Source organism: Balaenoptera borealis (assembly GCF_965194805.1).
Source record: "Balaenoptera borealis genome assembly, chromosome: 5".
In the NCBI taxonomy this organism is placed as follows: domain Eukaryota; kingdom Metazoa; phylum Chordata; class Mammalia; order Artiodactyla; family Balaenopteridae; genus Balaenoptera; species Balaenoptera borealis.
In genome coordinates this window covers 84,932,069-84,941,676 of record NC_138862.1, presented here as the reverse complement: position 1 = coordinate 84,941,676, position 9,608 = coordinate 84,932,069, and the positions used below count along the sequence as shown (strand labels likewise).

Below are 9,608 nucleotides of genomic sequence, written 5' to 3'. Positions count from 1 at the left end.
GTGACTAAAACTAGACTAAAACTAGAAGCTATTTCAAGGTGACTAAAGCTAGAGGTGGAGGAGGAGAAGAGAGAGGTCTAAACCAATGTTTTACTATCCACACAGAAAAGTTTTGGCAGATGTGTCTCCACCCTTCCATATACTCATGGTCATAAAAACAAGCAATCACTGCATATTTTTAAAAGATGGTCTAAAAGTAAGTTTCTTGGAAATACAAATGACAGATAAAATTATTGCTTGCAAAACTCATTTCAAACATTAAAATAAATTATCTTTTGAACTTTGTTAACTTAAAAGTAAATTTTGCTTCCAGAATACATTAGGCTTGATGCATTGCAGTTGCTAGGAAAGTGGCTCAATATTAGCAGGAGAGAGATTTGCGTCTCTCAGGAGTGCTCAACTCTGATAATCTCAATAGCTCACTTCTGCCCTCCAGCATGAATACTCCAGGGCAAACAGCTCTCTTGGCTTAGCCTGATACAAAGAGCAGGGCCAGGATCCCCACAGCCAGGATCCTAGGGAGAAAGCAGAGAGGCCAAGGGGAGAGAGACTGCTGTGCTTGCATCTGAGGTTGACCCTACGATCTGAGAGGTGACATAATACACTAAACCCTAAAAGAATGTTTTCCAACATCCTCTGAATTTTGCCTTTTCATATTCCATGGCATGTTAAGATTGGGTTCTTTAGATAAATAAGCACACCTACATGCCCATACAGATATGGTAGAGCCCAGTGGTGAGGTAGCATTACAGTTATCCAGCATGTGGGCCATCTTTTTGTAGGATGGTATGAGATGAGAACGTAGAGGCACCATCTGTAGGTAGTGGTCAAGAGGGCCAGCCCTAGAGACAAATGCCTTGGAGAGTATAATCAAGTTGCTTGACCTCTTTTTGCCTCAGCTTCTTAGCCTACGACATGGAAGTATCGATGGCAATTTAGCTCTTATATTTAGTTGTAGTAAGGATTAAACAAAATCATATACTAAAACTCTCAGCATAGTTCTTGACATACAACATGTACTCAAAATTATTACCTTCTTGTTATGATTAATCTCTTCATACCACCTAGTTGCAATACGTTAAATCAGCCATTCTTAAAGTATGGTCTGGGGGATACCAGAAGGTTCTGAAACACTCTTAGACAGTTCACAAGGTGAAAATGATTTTTACACAAATATTATTTTCATAATGGTAATAAATACATGATTTGCCTTTTTACTCTCATTCTTTCATGAGTGTACAGTGGAGTTTTCCAGAGGTTATGCGGCATGTAATACCACGATAGATTAAATGCAAAAGTAGATGTGAAAATCCAGCTATCTTCTGTGAGACCAGACATTAAAGATTTTTGCAAAAATGTAAAACAATGCAGCTCTTCTCACTATATGTTTTTGTTTTGGAAAAAATATACTAATTTTTCATAAAAATATGTTAGCATTCAATGAGTTTATTATTGTTATTTTAAGTAAATTAATACATAGATCTTTTATAAATTTCTTAGTTTAAATTTCCAATTTAGTAAATATAGATATATAAAATCCACATAAATAAAAGTTCTTTAGATGTGTCAATAATTTTTAAGAGTGTATAAAGGGGTCCTAAGACCAAAACATTTCAAAATTTCTGTCTTAAATCACATGGGTAATCACTAGGATAATTTCTTTTTTATCTATTTATAATGATTTTTAATATAGATATTTTTATTTACAAAGGGGTAGGGAAAATTTAGAGTTTAAAAATAACTAAAGAGGGGCTTCCCTGGTGGTCCAGTGGTTAAGACTCCATGTTCCCAATGCAGGGGACCTGGGTTTGATCCCTGGTCAGGGAACTAGATCCCGCATGCCACAACCAAGAGCCCGCATGCCACAACCAAGAGCCCACATGCTGCAACTAAGAGCCCACATGCTGCAACTAAAAAAATCCTGTGTGTCGCAACTATGACCCAGCGCAGCCAAATTAATTAATTAATTAATTAATTAATTCAAAAAAAATAACTAAAGAGAAGGATTAAATGTACTATGTAGCCATTATTAATGTTTTGGCATATATCTCTCTGGTGTTTAGTCCATTCATATATCATGCATGTAGAATTAAACTGGTATGATATGATACATAATGTTTTGAAATTTTTTTAATTAAAATATATCATGACACCTATACATATCATTAACTACTCTACAGTAGCCTTTATAAGGACTACATTATCATTTATTTCATTAAGCCCTTATTTTTAGACATTTATGTTGCTTACATTTCTTCATGTTATAAACACGATTATAGTGAACACCCTTTATATAATACTTGATTACTTCTTAGAATAAATTCCTGGAAGAACATTGTTGTGTCAAGGGTATGCATATTTTAAGGCAATGTACTGCCAAATTGCTCTTCAGAAATATCATGCCAGCACATGTTAGCAGCTTACATTTCACCCTCTTGTTATTAGGCATTATTTCATATCTTTGCTAATCTGATAGCTTGAAAGTGGTATTTTATTGTTATAATTTACATTTACTTGATTACTAGTATGTTTGACTATTTTCTCATATGTATTTTGGCTTTTTATATTGGTTTATATATTCAGTTCCACAAGATAAGGTAAGATAGCATAGGATAGGTGGGGTAGAGTAGAATAGGAAGAGTAGGGTAGGATAGGATAGAATAGGATAGAGCCATCTGAGACCCTCACAAAAAATAGTATCCACAGAGTGCTCGATGAGTGTGGGCTGAAGCAACAGACCCATCAGGCAGTGGGCTTGTCTAAAGTCAGGCTGGGATGCATCATAATTCCAGGACGCATGCCCTCTTCATCCCTCTCTCCTAGACCCCTTCCATCCACTATCTGGGGCTAAAGTAAGTGAGATGAGACCCCTGGGGAAGATGCTGGAAAGCACTGAGCAGAGCAACAGTCCCCAGCTAGGGGCTCAGGCCAGTGAAGGACTCCAACAGGAAGAGAAACCCATGCTTATTGCATAGCTCAGTCCATGTAATGGGGGCAAAAGAATCCTGTGGGGCCAGCCTCATGTCTCATACCAAGTCAGCAAGACTAAGCTCCTAAATCCTCCCTGTCCTCTATAAGAAGGGCTAAGGAAGCAAGTTAGACCAAGGCTGTAGCTGAGAGGAGCTGAAGAAGGGATAGGCCAACTGAATACCAGCTGCTTCTAATGGGTTTCAGGGCCACTAACCTCATTCTGCCCCTGAAACTCCAGGCAGAATCCTGCACACAATGGGGCCTGCAAATATTAGCTGAACGAAAAAAACGAGTAAATAAATAAATAGATGAAATTTGCAAAACCCACAAAACCAAGTAACAAATGATCAGGATTCTTAAGAATTTTTGTTAACTCTTCAAAATAAAGATTTATTTTCACTAAAAATAATAGGAAAAATAAAATCTTTACCTCCATTTACGTCAATGGTCATTGCATCTATTTAAAGTTTCCTACCAGGAATCCTAACAAATATTTAAGCTGTTCTGATCTACCTTGCCAGTTGGTACTTAGGGGGAATTAAGCAGTGGATTAAAAGAATGGTTACTTCGGAAGCTTTGAAGTCTACTGTTTTAGGCTGCATGATCACAGGAATGTCTCATCCACTTCCCTTTCTCCTTTCTTTTCTAATCTTTTGTTAAAGAAAAGTAGCTATAAACGCACCAACGTATGCTGCTATAATGATTTTCTTAGTTAACACTGTAGTTAAGGTTACATACAGACTTTTATTGTAATCCCTCATCTTCACTAGTTCCCAAGGTTTTGAACACATCCCTTCAGCCTAAAGCTCTCCAGGCTTTGTTCCTTATTCAGATAAACTTTAAACTCAGTCTGTTCAGCTGCTTCTGAGGAGAGAGAAAACAAGAGGTATAATGTTTTGCCCATGAGTGTTATAAAGGCTAACTTACAAAAGTTGACATATTCATCATGGCTACTTGTTACTTGGGAAAGACATCATCACCCAGGAAATTGTCAAGAAATCAAAAGACCAGGAGAGAATAATCAGGTGATGTCTAAAATCCAATTTGGCTCTTTTAATTGAACATATGCAGATACCTTCACAATTTCAATATGTCTGAAAAACAGCCTATTAATAGGTGGGTATCTCATATACTAGAATTTTCTACCCAAAGGATGAACATTGTTAAATATGAGCTTTTTTATGCACTTGAGGGTTTAACTTTTGTGGACAGATAATACTATTTTGTAGTTTACTTTGGTTTAAAAATTAATATTCAATTCACTATGGCTACAAAAACAAAACTTCCTTGAACTTTTACATTTGCTACACAAAACGTATAAGCCTAACACATTTCAGCAAACATTTTTAAAATCCTTAGATTAGTATTTGGTCCCATTTACAGACTTAATTAAATACCTTATAATATTCTTAACTGTAAATTTGATATATTAAATTTCACTTTTCAGTATAATTTTTGACTCAATAACCCTTCCAAAGTACTTAAGTCACGTAAATGTCATAAATTAAATTTTTAACTTAAAAATCTTATCTAAACGAATTATTCAATTCTATATTTAAAATTTGAATCATAAGCCTGGCATTTATTCTAATAAACCAAATTCTCTTAAACAAATTACAAATGCTTAAAATACCAAACATGCAAAAGTTTGATCACAAGCAGCTCACACTCATATGGAAAGAACAGCAGTCCACATTTACAGTCTTGTCATAGGGCTACATGTTAATCTTCCTCTTCTCTGTTACAATATAGTCCAGAATAACTTTGATCACCTTGATATTCCATACAACACACTAGTTCACTTTCTTATTGAGGTCATACTAATTGGACTGGTGAGCTGGTAGTGGCAAGTACTCTGGATGTCCTAATTAGAAACATGCATACCACAGGGTAGGAGATAAACCCTTTTATAAAGATTCAGGGGACTGACACATCAATAAATTTTTTAGGATAAATAAAAAATGTTTTTCTAAAGTTTCATTATGAAAATTTTCAAACATATAGGAAACCTGAAATAATTTTACAGCAAACCTCTGACTATCCAACATCTAGATTCTATTATAAAATTAACATCCTACTATACTTGCTTTATCATATTTAATAAAGTATTTAGGAGTTCAATAATCCGGGGCATGTCAGGATATCCCATTTCAAAAAAAAAAGGACAATTGTTGCATCTTGCTTCCCCTACCACGAAAGAAAAAACAGTGTTTAGTGACCCATTTTGAATTTTGGTGGCAGCATATACTGCTCGTAGGACTACCACTCTGATTTAGTTGTTGGACAGTTTGAAAGGCTGACATTTCTGATGGAGCCCAAAGTAGAAAGAAGGCTCAGCAGCAGATCCAGTCTGTGCTGCAAGCTGCTCTACCCTCCAGACTATACAGCCCAACAGATTCAATGGCACATGGGGTATCCATGATGAATACATGGATCCACAGTGAATACAGGTGTGGGATCCCTGGAAAATGACAATTCAAAAGCTACAGTAGAGAGACTTCAGATTTTGGAGCAAGACTCCTGTCTTCTATGGCAGAAACTACATGCTTTTTGCAAAGCAGTCCCTGGCTGCTACTAAGCCCTAGTAGAAACTAAATGCCTGACCAAATGGCTGTGTGAATGTTGCAACCCATCTTGAATTGGTATTTTCAGATCTACCAAAGTATAAGGTCAGACATGTGCAGCAGCCATCCATCGTACCATAGAAATGGTACAAAATCAGGACCAAGCAAAGTCAGAGGATACAAAAACCTACACGAACAGGACTTCTGACTCTCACACCACTTACTTCTGCTGTACCAATGCCTAACCCTCAATTCACACCTAACATCTTGCTGAAAGGATGGGAAGTATTCCTAAAGCCAGCTGACGCAGGAGGAAATATCTTGGGCCTAGTTCACAGCTGGGTCATCACAATACATTAGTACAAACTTAAAATGGGCTGTTGCTGCACTGTAGTCCTACTTGGGGGATGGCTCTAAATGTCAGTTGTGAGGGACAGTCCTTCCAATGGACAGAGCTGGGAGCAGTACATTTGATTTTTTTTTACCTTATATGAAGGAAGAAGTAGCTTGAGAAGAACATGCATGGACTCCTGATTATTGGCAACTAGCCTGGCTGGTTGGTCAGGGCCTGGAAGGAACAAGTTTGAAAGATCAAAGAGTTGGAAGAAGAATATAATGGACCCACTGGAGCAGGTACAAAGTAGGCACAGATATTCTACTGCCCACCAGAGAGCATCCAAGTCAGGGGAGACACTCAACAACAAGGATGATTCATCCTGTGGATGTCAGCCAGCTTCGCTCCTCTACCACCCCTATGCCTGCACAATGGGGCCAAGAATGGAGTCACCATGGTGGCAGGACTAGAGGCTATACGTCGGCTCAATGGTATGGACTCCCACTCACCAAGGCAGATCTAGCCACTGCTACTGAACACCCCACCTGCCAAAGTGTTAACAACCTGATACAAAGCCCATGATAAAGAAGAAAAGCTTGAGATCAGCCAGACATTTGGTGGCAGAACGATTACATCAGACCCCTTCCACCCTGGAGCAGGCAGTGATTCAACATCACTGTAGTTGATACTTACTCACAAATGGCTTTGATTTCCCTATCCGCCATGTCTCTGCCAGCATCACCATTCATGGGCATATAGAAGGCTCAATGTACTGTCATGGGATTCCCGCATAATACCACTTAAAACCAAGGGACCTATTTTACAGGAAAGGGTATGCAAAAATCAACGCGTGACCAAGGGATCTATTACTTCTACCACATAGTCCATCACCTGGAAGCAGCCAGCCTACTAGAACAATGGAATTATTTACTAAAGGCTCAACTAAGGTGCTAACTCAAGACAAAGACCTCAGTGGATTTGGGACATTGCCCAACAAAACGAAGCGGACAAACAGCTGTGACGTGCCCCTCAATAACTAGAATAAACAGGTCTAGACACCAAGGGATAAAAGTAGGATGTGTCCCTCTCACCTTCATTAACAGTTGTTTACTTACAGGATGTGTGTTTCCTGTCCCCATGTCTTTAGGCTTTACAGGATTAGTACTCCCCTGGTGCCTAGGGGAGTACTGCTTCCACTAAGGGAAACAGTAAGAGTTCCATTAAACTGGAAGCTATGAAACTTTGGGTTCCTCGTGCCAGTGACCCAGCAGACAAAGAAAGGAGTTACTGTACTGGTAGGAGGAGGAGGGTAATTGAATATGATTATCTTGAGCAGTAGGGTTTCTTGCTACACAATGGGGGCAAAGAGAATATGTCTGGAATACAGGGGAGTCACTGGGTGTCTGTGGGTACTTCCATGCAAGGTGATATTGGTAAACAGCCAGTTGTAGCAATCACAGCCCAACAAGGACAAGGAAATAAAGGGCTCAGATCCCTCAAGAATGGAGATACTGGCACACCACCCAGAAAGCAATCTGGAGGAACTGAAGCGCTGGGCAATGGTGAGGGAAATCCAGAATAGGCATTGAAGTAGTTAGATGATGAATACCAATTGTGACCTCAGGCCCAGTTGCAGCAGAAGGGATTGTAACTTGTTACACTAACCCAATGTATTAAGCTCCTTTGGGGGAGTGATTGCAGCTGCCAGCAGTTTGAAAATTCAGTGACAAATTGGTCTTAATATGTGGTGTTAAGCAAGGGGTGGACTGTATTCTTGTGCCCTGCCTCACTTTCTCTTGGTCTTACTTCTGATTCCATTTGCAACTGTAGCAAAAGTGTGAAGAGTTCCAATACTGACCACATCTTGCCTCAGGCATGTCTTTGGCTTGCTATGGTGTTTGTCTGATTCTAAAGGAGTGGGATACCCACAGGCATTTACTGGACGTGGATGCTTGCACAGGCCTAATACAGAGGAGTTAACAAGGCAACCCTCAACCAATAGGAGACAGGAGCCAAGGGACAAGTGCTTCCACTTGCTAATCCTGGCATCACTTCCCAAATAAACTACCTGAATGCAAGTTCTTTTCTCAAGTTCTGCTCTCCAGGGTCACCCAGGCTAAGAAAGAAGCCATTGAGCGTCAACAGTAGCTCTTGCAAATACGATGTAAAATGCTGCAGAACAACAATAAAAGCTTTCATGCAAACACATCAGCTTTAAGAACAACAGAAAACATCAGTTTTGACTCATTCCAGCCAATCCTTCCTTTTATTAAGTCAAACATTAGGGCAAATGTACTCCTTTACAAATTCTTCCTCAGCAGAACTTAATAATAAAGAGAAATTATTATAGAAAAGAAAGTATATTTGTTTTCTATTGCTCCTGAAAATTACCATAAACTTAGTGGCTTAAAACAATAAAAATGTAGTATCTTACAGTTCTGTAGGTTAAAAGTTCAGTGCAGGTCTCAATGGGCTAAAATCAAGGTGTGAGCTGGGCTAAATTCCCTTCTGTAGGCTCTAGGGAAGAATCAGTTTCCTTGCCTTTTCCAACTTCTAAAGACTTCCCACATTCTGTGAATCATAGTCCTCTCCCTCCATCTTCAAAGCCAGCAATGGCATGTTGAGTCTTTTCTACATCACTTTACTCTGACCTCCTCTTCAGTCTCCCTTTTCTACTTTTAAAGACCCTTGTGATTATACTGGGTCCACCCGGATAATGCAGGATAATCTCCTTAACATAAAATCATAAGATTAACAAACTTAATTCTACCTACAACCTTAATTCCCCTTTTCTGTATAATGTAACATACTCATAGGTTCCAGGGATTAGGATTTAGATATCATTGGGGGTTGCGTGGAGAGCAGTATTCTACCTACCACAATATTAGAGTAGGGACTTGCCTTGTGGCGCAGTGTTTAAGAATCCACCTGCCAAAACAGGGAACAAGGGTTCGAGCCCTGGTCCGGGAAGATCCCACATGCCATGGAGCAACAAAGCCTGTGTGCCACAACTACTGAGCCTGTGCTCTAGAGCCCATGAGCCACAACTATTGAGCCTGCATGCCACAATTACTGAAGCCCACGTGCCACAACTACTGAAGCTCATGTGCCTAGAGCCTGTGCTCTGCAACAAAGAGAAGCCACCGCAGTGAGAAGCCTGAGCTCCACAACGAAGAGTAGCCCCCACTCACTGCAACTAGAGAAAGCCCGTGCACGACAATGAAGACCCAACGCAGACAATCAATCAATCAATCAATCAATCAATCAATAAATTTATTAAAAAAAATATTAGAGTAAAGGAGAGAGTTTATAAATTTTCTTTAATGTCTACCCTCATATTTACTTTAGACCCAAATTCTCATTCAATTTAATTCAATGCCAATTTTTGGTTGTAATTATATTGATTTATACCAGGCTGGTGAGTCCATTTTTATTTTATAGGTGAACAGAATGAGATATGAAAAGTAAAAAAAGACTAAAAAAAGTAAGAGGGAGAGAGGGAAGGAAGGAAGGGAGGGAGGGAGGGAGGAAGGAAGGAAGGGAGGAAGAGGGAGACAACTTCAATTTTCTTTTCACATATGGAAAGTATTCTTAGCTAATGGACCCTGAGGTCATTGGGTTAGTACGATGGTTAATTTTATGTGTCAACTTGACTGGGCTAAGAGATGGTTAGATAGCTGGTAAAACATTATTTCTGGGTGTGTCTCTGTGTTTCTGGAAGAGATTAGCATTCGATTCAG

At 39.2% G+C, this 9,608-nt stretch overlaps 1 long non-coding RNA gene across 1 annotated transcript in view; it reads left to right on the top strand.

Moving 5' to 3' along the window:
* The window catches only part of LOC309629822, a 71,130-nt gene extending 63,274 nt beyond the window's left edge, over positions 1 to 7,856 (top strand). The window contains exon 2 of the long non-coding RNA XR_014245243.1: positions 39 to 7,856. This is a non-coding gene — a long non-coding RNA (uncharacterized lncRNA). The remainder of the gene's footprint in view (positions 1 to 38) is intronic.
* The last annotated feature ends 1,752 nt before the right edge of the window (positions 7,857 to 9,608 follow it).